Here is a 24,349-nt window from a genome sequence, read left to right on the forward strand (position 1 = left end):
ATTAAGTCTTCTTTGTTTCTCGAATGTAGGCTTGTTACCTTCCTCTAGCAGAATTTTATGCATACAGTAAGAAGGGTTGATCCGTTTGATATCTGCTATAGTCCATCCAATTGCCGATTTGAACTCTCTTAGAATCCTCAAAAGCTTTTTCCTCATCACTACCTGAAAGGTCAGATGTAATAATAATAGGCAGAGTAGATGCATCAACTAAAAACGCATACCTCAAATGCTCAGGTAAAGGCTTAAGCTCAAGAGAATGGGCTTCCTCAATAGAAGGCTTAAGGCGTTTAAAAGCTTTGTTCAATTCATCTATTCTAAGAGATTCAAAAGGCATATTAATCTTCCTCTTCGAGGGAAAAGCATTCAAATACTGCAATTGCTCTTCACCTTCGTCATCTTCACTATCTGAATTCCCCAAAAAGGCTTTTTCTAAGGCATCAGACCTTAGCAATTGATCAAGTTCCAATGTGACCACCGAATCGACTAACTCCACTTTTAAGCACTCCACATTATCAGTAGGAAATTTCATAGCATTGAACACATTAAAAGTCATATCCTGATCCGGCACTCGCATTGTAAGCTCACCCTTCTACAGATCGATCATGGTTCGGCCAATGGCCAAGAAAGGTCTTCCCAAGATTACGGGAATCTTCTTATCCTCCTCGAAATCAAGAATTACAAAATCAGCAGGAAATATGAGTTTATCAACCTTGACCAAGACATCTTCCACAATACCTCGTGGATATGTAATAGAACGGTCGGCCAACTGCAAGGTCATATAAGTTGGTTTGGGATCAGGTAAGTCCAACTGCTTGAAGATTGACAAGGGCATCAGACTGATGCTAGCTCCCAAGTCACATAAGCCTCTGTCAAAAGACATTTTTCCAATAGTACATGGAATAGTGAAGTTTCGTGGATCTTTAAGCTTTGGAGCTAACTTCTGCTGCAGCACATCACTACATTCCTCTGTGAGAGCGACAGTCTCTAAATCATCTAGCTTCACCTTTCGAGAGAGAATACCTTTCATAAACCTTGCATAACTTGGCATCTGCTCGAGAGCCTCGAAGAAAGGTATATTGATATGAAGTTTCTTGAACACGTATAGAAACTTCTCAAATTGCTTGTCCAGCCTTTTCTTCTGCAACCTCTTAGGAAAAGGCGGTGGAGGATAGATCTGTTTCTCCCCTGTATTACCCTCAGGCGGAGTGTGCTCAACAGTAGTCTTTCTTGGTTCCACTTCTTCATCCTGCTACTTTTCTTCTTTCTCAACCCAGTTTCTTCAGTTAACTCTTGAGTTTGTTCGGGATTCGCAACCTTCCCAGATTTCAAAGTGATTTGCCTTTACCTGCTCCTTAGCTTCCCTCTTTCCTGGCACTTAAGTGTCATTAGGCAATGTACCAGGTTGACGATTTAGCAAGGCATTGGCAATTTACCAAATTTGATTTTCCAAGGTCTTGATAGAAACAGCTTGACTCTTGCACATAAGCTTCAACTCCTCTAATTCAGATTTTTCATTAGCTTGTTGCAGCTGGAGTTTTGTCTTGGTGCATACTGCGGTTGTTGAAAACCAGGGGGTTGTACTGCTTAGCTGGATACTGCTGAAAGGCTGTTGAGCCGCATTCTGAGCGTTGCTCCAGCTGAAATTAGGATAATTGTGGTTATTAGGATGATAGGTGGCTGGCACAGGTTGCTGCAATTGCTAGAAGTTGCTCACAAACTGAGCTGATTCACTAGAAATTGCACACTGATCAGTCTCATGGGCACCAGCACAAAGCTCATAGTCACTAGTGATTTGATTAACTCCAAAATTTGCCAAGGTATCCACCTTCATCGTCAAAGCCTTAAGTTGGGCAGCGATAGCAGTTGCTGCATCCAACTCCAGAATTCCTGCTAATTATCCCTGAGTCAGTCTCTGAGAAGGATTTTGCTACTTATTAGCAGCCATCAGTTCAATAAGTTCATAAGCTTCATCGTAGCTCTTAGCCCACAAGGCTCCTCCTGATGCTGCATCAAGCATGGGTCTAGAAGTAGGACCCAATCCATTATAGAAACAATTAATAATCATCCAATCAGGCATGCCATGGTGTGGGCACTTCCTTAGCATCTCCTTATATCGATCCCAAGCCTCACACGGAGATTCTCCAGTTTGCTGAGCAAACTGAGTAAGAGCATTCTTGATTGCGACAGTCTTTGCCATGTGGAAGAATTTACTGAGAAACTTTTGAGCAAGATCTTCCCAAGTGGTGATAGACCCTGCTGGTAGAGAATGCAACCAAAACTTAGCTTTGTCCCTCAGAGAAAATGGGAAGAGTCGTAGCATGATAGCATCTTCAGTCACATCATTGAATTTGAAAGTGTCGCAGATCTCGATGAAATCCCTGATGTGCATGTTGGGGTCTTCAGTTGGAGAACCCCAAAATGAACTAAGTTCTGTATCATCTGGATCGTGCTTGACTTGATCTTAAAAGTGTTAGCCTTGATGGCTGGTCTGATGATGCTAGACTGAATGTCATCAATCTTTGGCTTAGAATAGTCCATCAAAGACTTCGGATTTTCTGCTTGATCACCCATAGCTACTACAATCGGCTCTTCAACTTTCTCTTCTTCCTCTAACTTCTCTTTATCCTCAAAAACTTCCCTACGAACTACCACAAGTTCTTCCTCGACTTTATCCAGTGTTCCCTTGCGAGTACGCGAACGCGTATGCATACACCCCCGCTAGAGTACCTAAAACCATACAAGGAACAAATAAGTAACAATGTCCGAGTCTATGAACTTTAACAACCACTGATGGAAAGTACATAAACTATAAATTAACACTGCAGTCCCCGGCAGTGGCGCCAAAAACTTGTTAGTCGCTAAACACGCGTTAATAATACATGCAAGTATACGAGTTCGTAAGTAGTATAAAATCTTTTCTAGTTCGTTCCCACAGAGACTGTATTGGTTAACTATTTAATTTATACACCTAAGCAACAATGTCTGGTTCTTATCCAGTGCTAAGACGAATAATAAATTGAGATTGTTTATAACTAAGAATTAACTAATAATTATAACTACAAGAATAAGATTAACTGGATTGATATATATGACAAACATGGGATTCTAACTTCATTAAATACTTTATTAAATAGCCTTATTATTCTTAACCTTAGCATGCAATGGTGATGATACTAATCAGATAACACGAAACTGATAAACGCCAACTTTCGTTGCACGAGTACCATTCTACCAGACATCCACAAAAGAGATAGAAGCTGAATAGGCACCAATTATATTGAGACCCTATATGTCTATAGAATTTGACAACATAATGGTTTAAGCACGAGTTATCTTTCTTGATTACATAGGGCAAGTAAGATGGTTAAAATTACCTACGAATCATGCATGACAAATACATGAACTTATGCTAGCATGGCAAGTTCTAAATCCTTAAATTCACTTTCACTTCATTAAGAATTAACACACTATCTTATAAGTTCACGATGCTCATAAGACGTATACGCACAACCAATACTAGGATATCATACAATCACCACATACTAAGGCATCAAATAATTTAACTAAAGAAATCCAAAAATAAATCCGCTCCCACGATAACAATTAGCCCATAATCGAACTCATTGTTAGATATATTTGTGATGTCATGTCTAATTTGTTTTATTTAGTTTCAGAACTTAATATTAGGACTTACTGGAAATCAGAACTTACTGAAGTCAGAACTTATAACAGAACTTAAGGCCGTCAGGATTTATATCAGGACTTAAGTGCGGGTACTTCAGATAAGGAAAGCAGCTGATTTACAGGAAAGGATCATGATTAAAACAATAGAAGATATGCATGAAGAGTTGGACAGTTAGAAGACTTGTAGAAGATAATATCTGATTGATATATTTTAGGAGACAGAATTATATTCCATATCAATTAGAAGATATCTTGTAACTGTGTACTATATAAACACAGCTTAGGGTTTACACTATATGTGTTATCATTCACGAGAAAGATTATACATTGTAACCTAGCAGCTCTTAGTGATATTGTTCATCACTGAGAGAGAACAATTGTTCTATTGTAACGGAGTTTATTATATTAAATATACTTGATTACTGTTACATACTTGTGTTCGAAATCGATTTAATTGTATAAACACTATATTCAACCCCATTCTATAGTGTTGTGTGACCTAACAAGTGGTATCAGAGCCATCCTGTTGATTTACAAATAGTGAGATCCAGTTTACAATCATGTCTGAAGAAACACAAACCCCACCTAAGCCCACCAAAACTCAAGATACTTAAAACAATCAAACTCACAGTTGATATGAGAGTATAAGGGTTCCCATACTGAGAGCATCTGAGTATTCTATATGGAAGGTAAAGATGGCTATATTTCTGGAAGCCACAGATCCAGAATAATTGATAGAATTAATGATGGACCATATAAGCCTACCAAGCTTTCTGTTGCAATTGCTGATCAACCAGCAAAGATGATACCATAGGAGAAAAGTGAGTACACAACTATAGACATCTCATCTATTGCCAAAGATGCAAGGGTAAAACATCTGCTCCATAGTGCAATTAACAATGTCATGTCAAACAGGGTAATTGGATGCAAGACTGCACATGAGATATGGGATGCTTTAGAGACAAGATGCCAGGGAACTGATGCAATAAAAAAGAACAGGAAAACTATACTCACACAGGTGTATGAGCACTTTGACTCAAAAGCTAATGAGTCATTAACTGATTCATATGACAGGTTTGACAAACTTTTGAATGATCTGTCACTGGTGGACAAGGAATATGATCTTGAAGATTCAAATCTAAAATTCCTTTTAGCTCTTCCTAAAAATTGGGATTTAAAGTCTACTACCATAAGAGACAACTATGACCTTGTTGAAACTACTCTTGATGAAATTTATGGTATGCTCAAGACTCATGAACTTGAGATGGATCAAATGAGCAAAAGGCATGGAAGAAAGTCAAAAACAGTTGCTCTTAAAGCTGGGGAGGAATCTCCTAAAGTTGTTGTCTCAAAGAGGGGAAAAGGAAAGGCTCTCATCATACAGTCTGATTCAGAGTCATCATATTCTGATGATGATGATTTAGAATCTGAAAATTTATCTCAAGTGGATGTTGATACAGAGATGATGCAACTGTGTGCTCTTACGGTGAAGGGTATCACAAAGATAGCCTACTAGAAATTCAGAAAGGGCAAGAAGTTTTCAAGGAAAGGTGGAAGTTCTTAAAAGAAAGGGTTCAGGAAGTCTGAAGGCATAGGAGGAAAGTCTGACAGAGGAGACAATTCAAATGTCAAATGCTACAATTATGGACAAAGAGGCCACATCTCTCTTGACTGCAAGAAAGGAAAAAGTGATAAAGGCCAGGCACTTATCCCAAAGAAGAAAAATTGGGCAGACACTTCAGATTCTGAAAAAGAGGTGAACTATGCCTTGATGGCAAATGCTGATAGCAGTTCTGATGCTTCTGAATTGAAGGTACCTCAATCAACTCTTGGTTTTCATACTGATAATATTTCTGGGCTAAGATTATATCTTAAAACCATGTTCATTAGTTTTAGAGATCAGACTTTAACAAATGAAAGATTAACATCTGAAAGTCTTGCTCTCGGAAACAGAAATGACTATTTAGAAAAAGAGTTAGTTATGTTCCATCAAACTCAGAAAGAGATGAGGCTTTGTATGTTAGAGATGAAGTGCTAAAATTGAATATATCTCTTAAATCTGAACTGGAAAAGGAAAATGAGATAATCAAAACTTGGACTAACTTTGGAAGAACAACTCAGAAAATCTTAGAAAATGGAAATTGGAAAGCAGGTCTAGGTTACCTAAATGATAAAGAAGGAAAGGAAACTGTGTCATCTCAACCAAACTTTACCAACAAAGCTGAAAAGCCTAAAGTTAATCCTGTTAAATTTGTAGCAAAAAATGATGTGTCAAAATATGAAAAGATGAATGATTCCAAAACAGAAGTCAAAGAAAAGGCAAAATTTCTGACAAATTGAAACAGGACAAACCAGCTTTAGTAAACATAGGTTTAATGACAAAGAAGCAGCTTAAGCATAAGCTAAAAGAGATTAGAAATGTGAACAAGGTAAAGGAAGCTAGGAAAAATAGGAATAGAAAGGAAGGTGTGAATAAAAGCAATAATTATATGCCTGTTCCTAATGCTCCTAGAAAGAAATGCTATAACTGTGGAAACTCTAACCATCTTGCTTCTTTTTGCAGGAAAAATAAAGATATAAACTCTTTACCTCCTAGATCAGGAGTTAAGAGTCAGTCTGTTAGGTTTAAACAACAAAATCCTTGTTTTCATTGTGGTAATTTATGGCATTCTATTTATACTTGTAAGGAATATCATAGTTTATACTATGATTATTATCAAATAAAACCTTCTTTGAAGAAAGTTAATGTAATTCCTTCTAGTGTAAATTCTGATACAAAGTCTGATATAAAGTATGAAAAGAAGCAAGTTAGCATAAACTCTGAAATTAAATCCGCTGCAAATGCTAACAAACTTAAAAAGGCCAAAGGATCCAAGCAAGTCTGGGTCCTTAAAACTAACCAAAAGTGGTCTTTGTGATGCAGGGCAACTAGAAAAACATCCTAGTTCTGGACAGTGGATGTTCAAGACATATGACTGGAAATAAAGCCCTGCTATCAGACTTTGTGGAGAAAGCTGACCCAGGAGTTTCTTATGGAGATGGTAACATGGGAAAAACTCTGGGATATGGCAATATCAATCTTGGGAATGTTATAATTAAATCAGTAGCTCTTGTCTCAGGACTTAAACACTACCTGCTAAGTGTGAGTCAAATCTGTGATAGAGGTTATCATGTGGATTTCTTTGAAGAATACTGTGAAGTTGTAAGTAATTCTACAGGCAAAGTGGTTCTGAAAGGTTACAAATATGGTAACATATATGAAGTAAGACTTTCAACAAACTCTGATGGTTCTACAATCTGTCTGTTAAGCAGAGCATCAATTGAAGAAAGCTGGAATTGGCACAAGAGACTCTCTCATTTAAATTTCAACAACATAAATGAGCTAGTAAAGAAAGATCTTGTGAGAGGACTTCCAAAATCAGTATTTGCTCCTGATGGCCTTTGTGATTTATGTCAAAAGGCAAAACAAAGAAAATCTTCATTCAAGAGCAAAACTTAATCCTCAATTCTTGAGCCTTATCACCGTATGTTGATCTATTTGGTCCAGTCAATGTCATGTTCATTGCAAAGAAGAAATATGCTATGGTTATAGTGGATGAGTTCACAAGATACACTTGGGTATATTTCTTGTACAAGAAGAATGAAACTGCATCTACTCTAACTGACCATGTCAGACAACTAGATAAGTTGGTTAAAGATTCTGTTAAAATAATAAGAAGTGATAATGGCACTGAGTTCAAGAATTCAATCATGGAAGAATTCTTCAAAGAGCATGGAATAAAGCAGAAATTTTCTGCACCTGGAACTCCACAACAGAATGGAGTTGTAGAAAAAAAGAACATGACTCTTATTGAAGCTGCACGAACTATGCTTGATGAAGCAAAGCTTCCAAACTATTTTTGGGCTAAAGCTGTGCAGACTGCTTGTTTTACACAGAATGCTACACTCATAAACAAGCATGGAAAAACACCATATGAGATGGTGAAGAAAAAGAAGACAAACCTGAAATACTTTCATGTATTTGGATGCAAGTGTTTTGTTCTTAAGACTCATCCTGAACAACTGTCAAAATTTGATCTAAAAGCTGATAAAGGAATTTTTATTGGATATCCACTTTCCACAAAAGCCTTCAGAGTCTACAATTTAAGAACAAGGGTTGTCATGAAATATATCAATATATCTTTTGATGATAAAAAGATTACTGGACTTGAAGATTTCAATGATCATGATCAGCTGAGATTTGAAAATAAAGATTTAAATTCTGATTCTGTAAATTCTGATAACCTAAATCCTGATCCTGTAAGTTCTGACGGGTTAAATTCTGATGTCATTGAAACTGTGGTAACTACTCAAAGGAAAAATGCACCTGTTCAGGGGGAGCAAGCTGATGAACATACCACATCTCAAGACTCTTAAGAAGCATCCGAACCTGTCACTGGTTCTTCAAGTTCTGATGAGCCAAACTCTAATAATTCTGGAAACTCTAATTCTTCAATTCCTGAAGGATCCAACTCAAATTCTGAAATTTCAAAGAGCATAATTTCAGGGGGAGCATCAGAAAATGCTAATGGAGACAGCATGGATCATGGGGGAAGATCCAGTTCTAGAGATCAACTTCCATCTGCAAGGAAGTGGACTAAAGCACATACACCTGACTTAATAATTGGAGATCCTGAAGCAGGTGTCAGAACTAGAACATTAACATCAAATGAATGTCTCTATCATTCCTTTCTATCTCATACTGAACCAAAGAAAATGGAAGAAGCTCTTCAAGATGCTGATTGGGTGCAAGCAATGCAGGAAGAGTTAAATGAATTTGAAAGAAATAAAGTATGGACCCTAGTGTCAAGACCGAAGAACAGATCCATTGTTGGCATAAAATGGGTGTTCAGAAACAAAACTGACAGTGATGGCATAATTACAAGAAATAAAGCAAGGCTGGTTGCTAAAGGTTACTCTCAACAGGAGGGTATTGATTATGATGAAATATTTGCTCCAATTGCTAGATTGGAAGCCATAAGAATCTTTTTGGCTTATGCTGCTCACAAGAAGTTTAAAGTCTTTCAAATGGATGTGAAAAAAACTTTTCTCAATGGGGAATTAGAGGAAGATGTATATACTGAACAACCTCCAGGCTTTGTAGATCCAAAATTTCCAAATCATGTCTACAGGCTGGACAAAGCACTTTATGGCCTTAAGCAAGCTCCAAGAGCATGGTATGAGACTTTAGCTCAATTCCTTCTGGAAAGTGGATTTACCAGAGGCACAATTGATAAAACTTTATTCTACCTCAACCATGGAAAGGACTTACTTTTGGTACAGATATATGTTGATGATATCATCTTTGGTTCTATAAATGCCAAACTCTGTGAAAGGTTTGCAAAGCTAATGCAGTCAAGATATCAAATGAGTATGATGGGAGAACTTAGCTTTTTTCTGGGACTTCAAGTCAAGCAAAATGAAGAAGGAACTTTCATAAATCAATCCAAGTACACCAGAAATTTACTCAAGAAATTTGAAATGCAAGACTGTTCAACTACATCCACTCCCATGGCCACTGCAACCAAGTTAGATAAAAATACTGGAGCATCAGTAGATATTACTAACTACAGAGGTATATTTGGCTCTTTACTCTATTTAACTGCAAGTAGACCTGATATCATGTATGCTACTTGTCTTTGGGCAAGATTTCAGGCTGATCCAAAAGAATCTCATCTAATAGCTGTGAAAAGAATTTTCAAGTACCTAAAGGGTATAGCTGATCTAGGATTGTGGTATCCTAGGGAATCAGAATTTTAAGCTAAGAGGTTACTCAGATGCAGATTTTGCAGGATGCAAAATAGACAGGAAAAGCACTAGTGGAAGCTGCCAATTTCTTGGAGGCAGATTGGGTTCTTGGTTTAGCAAGAAACAGAAATCAATTTCCACATCAACTGCAGAAGCAGAATATATTGCTACAGGAAGTTGTTGTGCATAGATTTTTTGGATGAAGAATCAGTTACTGGACTATGGGTTAGAATTTTCTAAAATACCTATTTACTGTGATAATCAAAGTGCTATTGCTATGACAGGTAATCCAGTTCAACAATCAAGGACAAAGCACATCAGTATTAGGTACCGTTTCATAAGGGAACATGTGATGGAAGGTACAGTGGAATTGTATTTCGTTCCAACAGATCAACAACTAGCAGATATCTTCAAAAAACCACTATGTGAAGCTACTTTTAAAAGACTGATAAATGAACTTGGAATGGTTTCAGGTTCTTTCTCAAAATATGTTTAGTTTTTGTTCTCATACATCAGACTTTATGATCAGTGTTTACAGATTGTCTTATCTCCATTTAATCTGTACTTAAACTATAATATATTAAATACTGATTGCTATCTGATGTGATTCTATATACTCTGATAGTGTTTTGAATGTTCAGTGACTATTCACTCCAATGAGGATTATTTGTTGGATGCTGACTTAGTAGTCTTTAACAAACTATGTATCCCATGTTTGAATTAGTTATGAATGTGGAAATCCATAACATAAGCAAACTCTGATTTTGATCTTAGTCAAATTTACTTTGTGTATCTTATTACTAAGTCACAAACTAGATTTTTGCTTTTTATCTATCAAATTCTGATGTCATTAAATCTTAAGGATGAACTACATGCTTGATAAGCCTCACTTATCTGAAGAAAACAAAAGAAAAGAAAATTGAAGTCAGGTACTCCTTTGAGATCTAGAGTAAATATGTGAATATTTGTGATGTCATGTCTAATCTGTTGTGTTTAATTTCAGAACTTAATATCAGGACTTACTGGAAATCGGAACTTATTGAAGTCAGAACTTATATCAGAACTTAAGGCCGTCAGGATTTATATCATGACTTAAGTACGGGTACTTCAGATAAGGAAAGCATCTGATTTATAGGAAATGATCATGACTAAAAGAATTAAAAGATATGCATGAAGAGTTGAGGAGCCACTTCTGCAAAGTATGATGGCCAATCTTGGTTATGAGAAAGGTTTGTCCAAGCTGGGACAACTGAAGCGGCCTTACATCAAAAAGGAGTGGAGCTACTTCTTTGACTGCATCACCAGAGCTTTTGCCAACAAATGCTCCAACTTTGATGCCATTCCCATTCTTAGTCAGCAAATAGGGTATGCATTTCTAAATCAAACTCACTTTGATTATGCTACTGCTATTCTTGGTTTTATTGGGGATAGGATGAATGAGGACCCAAATACTGTATACTTTGCTAGATTTTGTCAATTAATTTACAGCTTTTGTTGTCCTGATAAGACTCAAAACTATAGTGAGACAATTCAACCCTTTAAGCTTGCTAAAAGGGCATTCAGAGACTTATTATCTACTGATAATAAGAAGACTATACTAAGACCCCTCCAAATTTTGCAATCAGTCAAACAGATCTTAGTAAATTCTAATCCTCTCATATACAGTACCATATATCCTGATGTAACACCCTCTCAACCTCCATCAGAACCTACTACCAATACTCAACCAGCTCAATCTTCTCAACCACAACCATATCCTACCATCAGAACTTATTTCCAACCTGCACAATCTTCTCAACCATAACCATCTGCTACAACATCTAGACCCAAACCTTCAAAATCAAAATCTGTTCCTAAATCTCCATCAAGGAGAAAAAGGATGATTTTAAGGGATGAATCAGATGAAGAGGAGCAAGTCCAGGTTCATGCATCAGAACCTGTGATAATAAAAGCTGAGAATGTAATTTTTCAGAAGGAGGTAGGAGCTAAAAAGGTAACTTCTCAGAAGGAAATTGAAGCTGAGGGTTCTGGAGTCTTAAAGAGGAAAAGAACTTTAAGTTCTGATGCTGCTCAAGCAACTCCTCCACCATCCAGGAGATCAAAGAAAATGAGAGCAGGAAGGCATATGGAACAACCTCACTCTGAGGATGCTCAAGAAGCTGAGGAAGGGGATCAGGAATCTCTGATCTCATCAGGACCAATAGTGATTGAAGCCTTGCCACCTCCACCTCAAGCTAAAGACACTGTTCCAAACACAGTGATCACACCTCCTGTCTCTCTAATCAAAGCAAATGTTCCAGTTGAAGATTCAAGATTAAGTCTTGAAATTGATATTCACAAGCTGCACATTCCATCTGTCCTATTTTTGGAAGCACCACAAGGACAAATGACAACTCCACCTGTTTCTCCACTAAATGCTGAAGTTCAAATACTCCAATTCTGGATGTGGAAACAGATGAAGTTGTACCAGAATCTCCAACAGCCACACACACACTTGTTTTGTCAAAAGATGATGAGTTTCTTGCAAGTTCTGGAGAGTCAGCTCCAGTAAACACACCAGCTCAAACTCTTGGAAAGGAGGCACTGATTAAAAGTTTGTTGAACAAGATGCTCCTGTTCCATGGGAAGAAACTCACAGAGCAGTTGACTGGACCAAGAAGTGGAATGAATCTGATTTCATTCCATGCTCCAAAGTTCTATCAGATCATATTGCAAAAGCTGATGAGTTGATGACAAATTCTGACTTTAAAGCTCAACTTAAAGTCACAGCTCTCAGTATTAAAAGCCTTCAAGGTCAACACTCCATTACTCATGCTAAGGATAATAAACTACAGGAAAATGCTGATAAGCTGGACCTGATGATCAAGCTGGACAAGAACAGGTTTATCAGACCTATTCATGAGAAAGTAGAGGCAATTGAGAAGGTTCAAGAAAAGCAACATGCCCAACTGGTTGAGGTCCTGCAGAATCAAGCCTCTCAACAGACTCAATCGAATGAAATTCAATCTTCAGTAGAACTTCTTCTCTCTCTACTACTACCAGATGATGCCAAAAAGGGGGAGAAGGTAGTGAAGTCCAAATGCTCTACTAGTCAAGTACTGAAGAAGAAGGATGATAAAGAAGATGACTAGGGAAACCCTAGCAAGGGTCAAGGTCAAGGGCAAAACAACAAAGTTTCTTCAAGGAAACTAATTTCTGATTCTAGCAAATCTTCTACACAGAAGAAGACAAGTTCTGAAGCTGTAGTTGCTCAAACTCTGAAAGCAAGTTCTGATGATCAAAGTCTGATATCAAGTTCTGATATTCTCATTCAAGGAGGAAGTAAAGACTCTCAGAAGTTTTTGCAAACTCTGAAGCTTAAGGGAAGGGAGACTATAGTCTATTATAAAGATCCCAAGATTCAGACACTTGATGAAGAAATTGCTAGAAAACTATTTCTCAAGCATAATCCTGGAATGGATTTAGAGACTCTCAAGGAGCAAGAAGCTAGATTTGCAGCTGAGAAGATAAATCTTAAGTCTAAAGCTTCTGATGCAAAGAAACCTCCAATGCCTAAGGGAAAAGGCATTATGATCAAGGAAAGCTCCGAGGCTTTAAAGCCCAAGACAAGATCACAAGTTGAAGTTGATCCCAAGGCAAAAGGGAAAGGAAAGATTGATGAACCAACAAAAACACAAGAGATGAAGATTCCTCAAATCCTGATGAAACCAGTGTGCAAAATGGTTCAAGTTTTTGATGATACAGCTACTGAAGATGAAACTGTTGAAACTCTGAAAAGAAGGAAGATAACTGAAGAATCTAAGACAACCTCTGATATAACTCAAGTTGTTCAGAGTGAAGAAAAGCAAGCTACAAAAGAAACAACAAATTCTGATCAAGTCATCAAGACATCAACCTCTGACTGTGCTCAAGTTGATTTAAACAAATTGACAGTTACTGATAAGAGAAAACTCCTATGGAAAAATGTTGATCCATCAGATCCTAAGAAAAGTCAACTGCTATATGATTTCATGACTGTTGGATTTAAAACAAGAGAAGCAAGAGACAGAGCTGGATTAGGTTCTGAAGAAGCCAAAATCAAGACAGGAGTTGAAGTACTTACTAGAGGTCCATTTTTATTGACTGAAAAACCTCTTGAAGAAGTTACACAGAAACACCTTGATAAGGTTATATCTATTCAAGTGGTACTGGATGCTCATGATAAAAGTAATGTCAAAGAAAAGCTGATTCTGTTTCTTGAAGATGGAAGAACGTACAGAATGTCAGAATCAGATGTGCTGAACAAATCTCTGAAAGAACTTCAATTATTTCATTATCTTTTGGAGATAAAGTCTGAGATTACTAGGAGATGGTCAAATTTTGTCATGAAAACCATAAGGGATAAAGCAAGAATTTCTGGATCAAGGGTTATAGAATTCATTTCAAATATAGTTGAAGATGATGGAAGTGAAATTCCAATGAAGAAGGATTCTGCTAAACTTGAGGTTATTCTGAAAGAGAAATGTCTGTGCTATAATGAAGACTCATCTCATCCAAGAGTAATCGGAATTGGTGATGGATTAGAAAGAAATCACATCTCAGCACTTAGGACTGCAATCTACCAGATTGGAAGTCAAGATGAAGAGATGAAGCAAGTCAAAGCTACATTAGCTCAAGTCTTGAGGAATGCAGAAGAGAAGCTGATATCAAACTTTGTCAAGAATTAATTTGGATTCAGATTGACTCAGTAAGATTGGTAAAAGCTACAAGGACTATAAGTTGTAGTTAGTTGTCTAAATAAACTTTCATTACATTTGTAATTAAATATTTTTGACATCATTAAATCTATTAACTTGTATATTTTTCATAATTTACAAGTTGGGGGAGATTGTTAGATATATTTGTGATGTTATGTCTAATCTGTTGTGTTTAGTTTCAGAACTTAATATCAGGACTTACTGGAAATCAGAACTTACTGAAGTCAGAACTTATATCAGAACTTAAGGCCGTTAGGATTTATATCAGGACTTAAGTACGGGTACTTCAGATAAGGAAATCAGCTGATTTACAGGAAATGATCGTGACAAAAACAATAGAAGATATGCATGAAGAGTTGGACAGTTGGAAGACTTGTAGAAGATAATCTCTGATTGATATATTTTAGGAGACATAATTATATTCCATATCAATTAGAAGATATCTTGTAACTGTGTACTATATAAACACAGCTTAGGGTTTATACTATATGTGTTATCATTCACGAGAATGATTATACATTGTAACCTAGCAGCTCTTAGTGATATTGTTCATCACTGAGAGAGAACAACTGTTCTATTGTAACATATTTTATTATATTAAATATACTTGATTAATGTTACATACTTGTGTTCGAAATTGATTTGATTGTATAAACACTATATTCAATCCCTTTCTATAGTGTTGTGTGACCTAACACTCATCATCAACGTGGGTTCTGATGAAAACATGATATATAAAATGTAGTCTTTATATGAATAATTAAACCAAGTACAAACAAGAGTATAGGTTCAGCAAAATAAGAAGCAAGCATCCAAATTACAACTCAAAACAAAGATTCACAAGAATAAACTAGATTATCTTCGCCTTTGTTGAATTGTGCTAAAGGTCTCTTGTCGTCTTCTCCTTGCGCTCTGGTCCGTCTTTTTATTAAAACGACCTAATATGAATATATATAGCAGCCCTCAACAATCTGGAAGCCTTTACTTTTAGAATTATATTAGAAACAGGATTCTTGAATTCGGCATCAGCACGGTCGCACGCTATCACAGCGTGGGCGCACTGTATTTCTCGAACCCCGGCGCGGCTGCGCGCTATCATAACGTGGCCACGCCGTCCTTCTAGGAAAAACTCAGATTTCTTCTTATATCTTGCTACTTCGAGTCAGCTTTCCACTAGTTTTTATTCCAACACCACCTGGACACCAAATTAGCACTAAAACATAGCTAATTTTACCTGATTACCTGAATAATGCCTGAAATGGAAAAACACTAGAAAACACATTAAAACACTTAATAACTTGAGTACAAAAGCATCAATTCAAAGCTTATTAGAGCATAAATAAGTGTCATAAATGCCACTCAACAAAACCAGGAAAATCCTATTTAAGTTAGCTTATGGCTTGGAGGCAAGACTACCCGTTGAAGTTGGATCACCCTCACACAAGGTAATTTACTTTGAAAAATATTTAATGTTGAAGGGATAAAAGTCAACTTGGAACTCCTAGATGAAGTCTGGGACCTAGCAATCCATAAAATAGAGGAGTATAAGAAGAAGATAAGAGTCTGCTTTGGAAAGAAGTCAAAAATCAAAGAATATGATATTGGAGACCTTGTACTCCGCGATACTAAAGTATCAGATCCAACCAATATAGGAAAGCTACAGCCTAATAGGAAGGGTCCTTACAAACTCAAAGAAGTGATTCAACCTAGAACCTAAAAGTTAAGCTACATGAATGGTACCAAAGTTCCAAACACCTGTGATAAGTGGATTTTTTATCTACTTGGAACGCTTCATTACAGGCTTACGTTGGTATTTTGTACTCAAGTTATAGGTATTTTTAATGTGTGTTTGTATTTTTGCATTACATGCATTAGTTGGATGAATAAATGAGATTTTGAAGGAAATATGCTAAAAGGAGGTCAGATTCTGAAGCCAAGACCATTCTCAAGTTGTAGAGCATCTCGATAGCTTCACGTGGACTGTTGAATCATTGAATTCTGAAGAGTGAAACTCAAACTGTAGCCAAAATAAGAAATATAGCCAAAGCACAGAAGTGTGGCCCGCCCGCGCGGAAGGCGGGACGGCCGCGCCAGATGTCAGAAGTTGCGCGCACCCGCGTGAAGGCTGGGCCGGCCGCTCCAGAGTTCTGAGCCAGAATCCTGATTTGACTTGAATTCTAAGAATTTGAAAGCCCAGGTCGTCCAGAAGCCTTTATAAACCAATAGAAAGTCATTTTTAATAACAAGGAGCGAAGGGAAAGCATTACGAAGACCTAGAGAGTTCAAGAAGGCTATGGAGAAGAAGACTTTTGTATTCTTCAGTATAGTTGATACTTTGATGCTTGTTTTCGATTTATCTTTGAACCCCAGTACTCTTATATTATTTATTATCATGTTTTTACTGGAACCCATGGTAACGATGAGTTCGATTATGAACTAATCGTTGTAATTAGGTTCTAACGGATTTATCTATGGATTTCAATAGTTAATTGTTTTATAATCCTTTATGTGTGGTAATTTATGATTTTCTAGTTTGGTTGTGCTTATTCGTCTTTAATGCGTAGCTAACATCTAAGATTGTTTTTTAATCTATATTGAAGCGATAATAAATATAGAGGTTTAGAACTTGCCATGCTAGCATAGGTTTATGTATGAATTGACATGCATAATTCGTGGGTAATTTTAACCATCTTATTCACCCTATGTAATCATGATAGATAACTTGCTCTTAAACCATTATATTTTCAATTTTTATAGACATATAGGGACTAAGCATAATTGGTGTCTATTCATCTATCTTAATTGTGGATGTTTGATAGTAGGGTATACGTATAATGAAAGTTAGTGTATACTAATTTTGTGTTATCCGATTAGCTGTCATCACCATCACATGCTAGGGTTAAAGACATAACTTTTAATGAAGTATTTAATGAAGTTAAAATTCCATGTTTATTCTCATATAAGTAATTCAATCTTAATTCTCTTAGTTAATATTATTTAGTATAATCTCTTAGTTAAATCAAAACTCAATTTATTTTTTATTTGTCTTAGCATTGAATGATAACCATACATTGTTGCATAGGCGCATATTCTATTTAAACGAGTCTCTGTAGGAACGAACTTTAATTTAATCTATACTACTTGTGATCGCGTACGCTTGCATGTATTTTCGTGTTTAATTTACAGCGAACAAGTTTGGCTAGGGAAATTATATCAGTAGAAGTTATAAGGTGCTTATTTCAGAGACCTTTTATTCACTAACAATAGACATTGGTTAATTTGTAGAGGGGGTTGAATACAAATTAAATTTATTACAAAATTTGTATCTAGAAGTTAAAACTGAACTCAGATATTCAAAATTTCAGGTGGTTTGTGTTCAACTAGCCACCTAAGGTATATATTGAAGAAATAATTTATTACGATAACAAAGTAATCTGAAAACTGTAATTTACAGTGTTTCACTCAGAAAAAATATCTCCCTTTCGATCTTGAAAAATGTAAATCTATTTCTTAAGTGATACTACTGGTACAACTTGGTTTATATACTACCTAGTTACATTCTTTACTAGTCAATTCATAGCACATTCTTCTAAGTCTAGTAAGATTGCTTCTCCATTCTTTCCCATGAGAATTGACAAATGAGGCTAGATTTTATCATGATGTATTTATTTAAATATTCCTCCAATTTACCATGTATGGAAATAAAACGTTTCTTCTTCTTCAAAATCCAAGATCACATGCAAATTTTGAATTGGCTTCCATTTTCTTTGCTGAGATTCCCATCAACCCATGTGGTGTCATACTCAGAATCTGAACATTATCAAGTCACTATCACCGGATATTTGAATTTTCTTAGCCGTTGATGGACTGATGCAGTTAACCGTTGATGTTGTAACTTCACATAGCAGTTGATAACTCACTTCACTTAATTTGAATTACATGGCATCATATATTTTTAATTAGCCACCTTATTCTGGATTATCTATTCAGTCAAAATGACCTCTGAATGAATAACAACATCACTATCTATCATAAGAATTTCATAGAAAATGTTAAAAAAACCTCATCAGTTGATGGGCTACTCCTTTAACGTCTATCCCCTAGGATGATTAGTCGTTGAAGGCTACAATTTGAGTTAGCAAGATTATGCTATGTATTTTTCTTATCATCAAGATTCAAGTCCGATTCCTAACAATCTCCCCCAATTTATGACTGATAGAATAACAACCATAATTAAAGTCTTGATGATAACAGAATACATTCTAACTTTTGAACGTTGAGAGTACATAATCACATTGTGTTAAGCTGCTGAAATATGAATTTTACAAGGAAATAATTCTAAGGAAAAATGTTACTTTAAAAGTAGGTCCTTTAGACCTAGCATATTAGATATTAATTTCTTTCAGATTTCCTTGCTTTGTGATATTCCAACCGCCTTTTAAAAATTTCAAAAGATCCCTTCACCGTTTACCTTAACATTTAGCTTCTTCAAGATAAATATTAGATATTCAATGATTCTATAAAGTACTATACTTTTGGAAGTGGAAGTGAAATATCTAGGTCTCTTTAAGCCTAGAAATACCTTTTGTCAAGATTTTGTACCTTCTCTCAAGTGTGATGCAGATGTCATATTTGACCGATTCCTTCCTTGTAGTTAAACACTAGTCTTTCAAGTAGTTTTGAACTAGAATACAGTCCTCTAACTTTATAGATTTTATCAAGATGAAGATTGATGTAAGAGTACTCATCTATGTTAGCTAGATAACAACAACATCAAGAATATTATATTTATTCCAGATGTACATGCATTTCTCTCATGTTCTCTATTTTTTTGTAACAGGGGATCGCTCTAGCTCACACACCTCACACCCTCACCTTCACCTTTTAAGGTGGAACTCTTTAGCTCACTTGCAAGGCTGGAAGAAATAGCATGTCTCTTATTCACATACTCTCCTTTTTCTTGCTTAAAAGCAATCTCGCACTCTCAGTGAAAGCAATCTCTCACTCTCAGTATGTTCACTTCCTCTCTTTATTCCTAGAAGTGTTAGAACAATTGTTTGAACATCTGCACTAATTGTTGGAGCTGTTAATTGAGAGACTTGAGAATCCTCTTGAATAATTAGTGAATAGTTGTTGGGTTTCGTGGCCTAAAAACACAGCGGAAACAATATAAAAATTGTAAAAACCAGGAAAATCCAAAACCCACTGCATGATCCATGCAAAAAATAATATTTAATTCGTGGATGAGATGTTTACCTTACGAAGCTTTACTATTATGGTTTTCTAATGCAGGTCCTTGCTTGAAACGATCACCATGTATCCTGCCTACACGGTCTACGTCGTAAGATATCCACACGAAAGCCGGTATGGAAGAGGCGTGTACTAGCATCGGAAATCGAACTTGTTCTGTTAGGTCCCGAATTATCGTAGAAGGGGGAGTTGAATACGATAATCACTAAATTAAAACAATTCTTTCAAATCTTTTGCGGATATAAAATTTAGTGCTCGATTAGTGATTTCGGGTTCTTGAGAGGAATAGTGTTTGGAATAATAAAATGAGGAACACAAGATATTCGGGGAAATATATATTCGTATGTACATCCTCGATGGGTGTTGCTATACTCCGGTAAATAAATTAACCGGCTACAATCTAAGAACAACAAAGTTCCTAGCTTCTACAAAGATTTACAAATCAAATCCTATACAATGATCTAGCTTTTGTTTGTACTAGGACTTAATTACCGAGTAACGATTATAATAACCCCATGAATACACAAGAGTTAAATCGGGAATTATAACATTACTCTGGTGAGAAGAATAACAAATATAGATCTTAGTGTGTATCTCCTCTCTTTTTCTTTGCTTCTAATTTGAACAGCTCTTTGGGAGAGAAGATGAACAGAACAATTCAATCTCAATTGCTGAATCTGATCCGTTGCTTGTGTAGACTTTTTATCAATAATGTGTGGCTGAAGAGAGAGCTGAGATCAGGAGTAATCTTGTAACCTGCGACTAACAAAAAGGTAACCGGCGACAAGTTTATTTCTGCCAACCTGCGACCAACAAATAGGTAACAGGCGACTAACAAAATAAAAACTAACTTATTGGTTCTTTAATAACCAACCTGCGACTAAACATTCCTTTATATACTTTTACCAACGTGCGACCATGTATTTGGTTGCAAGGTTTTGTTTTTTTGTTTATTTCTTTTTTTGTTTTGTTTTTTTTTGTTTTTCCTTTTTTTTAGTTTGTTTTCTTTTTGTTTTTCCTTTTTCGATTTTCTTTTTCATTTCTTTTTGTATTTTCTTTTTCTCTTTTTCTCTATTTTTCTATTTTTCTTTTTTATTTTTATTTTTGCTTTTCTTTTCTTTTTCTTTTTAAGTTTAAATTGTAACTAAATTAATTTATAAAATAAATATAAATATAACTTATATAAATAAATTAATTTAGATTTATAAAATAAACTTATTTAAAGTTTATAAAATAAATCATTTTAAGTTTATTAAATAAATTTGATGAAATTCCATTAAATAAATTTATTCAATTTAACAATTAAACTTTGAGCTTCGCCAGTCCCTCGAGCAGTTTAGCTGTATACCCCGCACACCTCTTCTCGTACTTTAACATGTAAACGTTCAATCTAAGTACGTTCCTCAACTTAACAATTCTTTTATAAATAATACCCAGATTCTTTTCACGAGCTATTGGCGCCTAGTGCAACTGGTCTGGTTCATAGACGACTAACCCCGATTCAGGTCTTCGTATTATAGCTTTGATTAAATTTTTAAGCTTGCAACAACTTTATCACTTCGTACACTCACTGTCAATAAAAAAATGTACTTTCAGTGGAATCCTTTCTGGTACTTTAGACAAGGTCCTCATTGCTACTACAATCGTGAATACTTCATTCACTGTTCTTCACCGACGCTTGAACATATAAATGAACTCTTGTCAGTGAGTATAACTTCAAGACTACTGCTGTCTTCTTTAACCTTTTTCTATACCATGTCTTCAATTCCTATGCTTCAAACACCATCTATCTTCAATCAATGCTAATACACTGAAATCTTCTAGTAGCACTTATACACTGAATCTTCATCATTTCTGAAACCCTAAAAGTCTTTAACCATTATTCTTCACTGAGGCATGAATATATTAATGAGCTTCTTTCAGTGACCTATAAACAGATTTCAAGATTTCTTCTAATTTTTTGATTCTTTGTATTTGCCCTGTCTTCATTTCTTCTGATTTGTTGTATAGATGTAGTTATATTAACCTGTCTTGTTCTAGTGTTGTTCTCGTGTAGAGTTATCATGTAACTGTTCATACAGATAAGTAGTCTCACCAATAATCTTTCCCTATTTAATTGTTAAACCTAACAAACAAATTAAATAGAGAGGATAACTCAACTAACAACTTGGAAAAAGTAAAGTACCAGGACTTGTAAATAATGCTACTGGTTTTCTGGAGCAAATTCTACATTTCCAGATTTCTTGAGTAACTGAAATGAAAGATGCTTGTTCCTCTAGCACTGAACTGGTCTTCAAGTAGTTTCATCTTCATTTTCTTGGTTCTTCAAATATCTGGCAGAAAATACTTCTCAGTCTTGAAGTAATCGTCAACTTCTTTTGTACAACCACATTTCCTGTTGAGAAGCGCATATCTCTCTTGCTTCTCCCCCAATGAGAATCAACTGCTTAAAGGAGATCACCTTCGTTTACCACCTCTCCCGTACAATAGGATCCGCAGATAAAAACCAATGGTACTCCCCTTTTGGAAAACAACTTCTTCCCTTATTAAGAATATTGATGAACCAAAAAACTTCTTCTGATCACTAGAAAATCACCTTCATGTTTACCACCTCTCCCTTACAATAGGATCCGTAGTTACAAACAACAATGGTGTTGTGGTTATATAATTTACCTTTTTCCTCCGTCCTGTTATTTCTCCCCCTTAGTTGAGGAATCCTCCAAACTATTACTTAAGCTTTTATCTCCCCTAAGAGAAGGAATGTATGTTGTTGTCTGAAGGAGTTCTCATATTTCACTTGGTTGAAAAAGAAATAACAAGTCATAGTCTGATCAACCATGTTCCTTTAAATGCTGCAAGAATGACTTCACTGTTGATCATCATGTTCACCAAACTTCCCAACTCCTTATACCTCCCAACTGTGAGATCACCAATTTTTAGCTCCCAACTTGGTAGGTCTCGAAGTATTCTAATCCAATATGTAAATATTAGGTCCCTAAGAGTTAGGTTCCAATCATAAACAAATTTGAGACTCAAAGTATCAAGAGCCATGTTTAGGGATAGGGAATGGGATATGATGTTTTTCTTTCTTCCTCATTGTGAGTGTGTGATTCTGTTTCATGTACCTCACATGTGTTTCACTCTTCTCTCCACTCGTGTTTACACTCATTCTCAAAAATGTATCACTCCTCTCATAGATCCAGAATCCAGTTGTACCTGCAAGGAAAATCATCTTAGCCATCCTTAAGGAGGTCACAGGTGGTGCAATGGGAGTTCGCAAATCCCCATCCTAGTTAGACTCGTCAGATGAATCTGAGTCATAATCTATAAGTTGCTAGTTTCTCGTTGAGGGTTCCAGATTTGAACTCTAGGAAGGTGAACAATAATCCAAAGAATTTAGCATCAAGATCAAAGTTTACTTCTAATGTCTGTGAAGACATTTCCTTGGGACTCATCAGGTAAATCTGAATCATTATCAACAAGTTGCCGATCTGAACCTATATCAGATCCACTATCTGTAGATGCATCCAGGGGATTTAAGCCTGGGGAGGTAGACACTGACCACTGACATATGGCTATTGGATCAGTATCCTCTCCTAACACCTGTAAAGGCAACTAGTCCATTAAAGAACCTTGAACAATCGAATCTGACCTTAAAATGGTTGAAACTCTTATTTTCGTCAACTCTTCCTTTGTGTGTGTAACCTATCCTTGTGCATAAAGAATTGTTCATATTTGAAGTGGTGACACTACATCGGAATTCTTGGCTGACAGGCGAATTTCAATATACGCACCCTATTGAGAGGATGAATCTAATAACTATTTTTGTGCCTTTTCAGCCATTACATCTTTTTGAGAAGATGTATGGATGTTAGCAGTTATCTCAGTTTTGATATATCTCAACTTTGTAGGAGACAGAGCTGTTGGGTTGACTTCAGAACCTTCCTTATGTGGTGCACTAAGGCACTTTCTCCCTCACGCTCATTCATACTTCATTTTAGTGGTAAGAGAGTGTTGGTTGGTTTTGTTTCTGTGTTTGTCTTTATAGTCTGCGATAGAAGTTGTGGGTTTTCAACCTCATGACTATCAAATAAGAGAAGGCCATTGAAGGCTGAACATGTATCACAGAACATATGGAAATATAGAGATAAAATGCACTTAAGATTTATAATGAATGAAAATTATGCATTTAATCTTTGAGAGAAATGATGTACAATAGTGATTTCACAAATATTTTAATGAAATAAGCAATCACCAATGTAGAAAGAAGTTTGATTTTCTCCTAAAACTGTTTGAGTGCACCAGTCTGTTTTTGTGCCTAAAAGATAAATGATTTGATAAGACACAGACTGATGACCTAGCAGTATTAAGAAGAGAAAGAAAGATTTTATCTTTCAATATAAAATAGTTTTTGTAAAAGCATTGATCACTTAGGGTAAAGTCTAAGCAATTCTCATTCATGTCAAAAGCTCCATAATCTATCTTTATAAAATTATTACCAACAACATTGTTTATTGATAAATAATCTTAATAAGAATGACTATGCTGCTGATTTCCAATTATAGTGAATCTTTCAGATATAGCAAAGCATATAAATTCACTAGAACTTAAAATATCACAATTATCTGCAACAAAATATTAACAATATATCATTAACTGATATTTGTCAAGTACTTTAGATACTAATAATTATGTTGCACCTTATTTTAATATAATTTAAATCATGACACTGATTTGACATGGAATTGTCTAACATCATAATTCAAATATATTAAAATAAGATATCAATGAATTAAATACCAATTATCTATTAAATATACATTATCATTCAATTTCATATATTATACAATTGTTAACTCCTAATAACTGTAATATCTCAAACGATACCGATT

At 35.7% G+C, this 24,349-nt stretch overlaps 1 non-coding gene across 1 annotated transcript; it reads left to right on the plus strand.

Annotated features, from left to right (window-relative positions):
• Positions 1-2,075: 2,075 nt before the first annotated feature.
• On the plus strand, positions 2,076-2,182 carry LOC141676200 (small nucleolar RNA R71). Its single transcript, XR_012556804.1, has one exon. It is a non-coding gene; the product is annotated as a small nucleolar RNA R71 (small nucleolar RNA).
• Positions 2,183-24,349: the final 22,167 nt, after the last annotated feature.

Source organism: Apium graveolens, chromosome 7 (genome assembly GCF_009905375.1).
Source record: "Apium graveolens cultivar Ventura chromosome 7, ASM990537v1, whole genome shotgun sequence".
Taxonomy (NCBI): Eukaryota; Viridiplantae; Streptophyta; class Magnoliopsida; order Apiales; family Apiaceae; genus Apium; species Apium graveolens.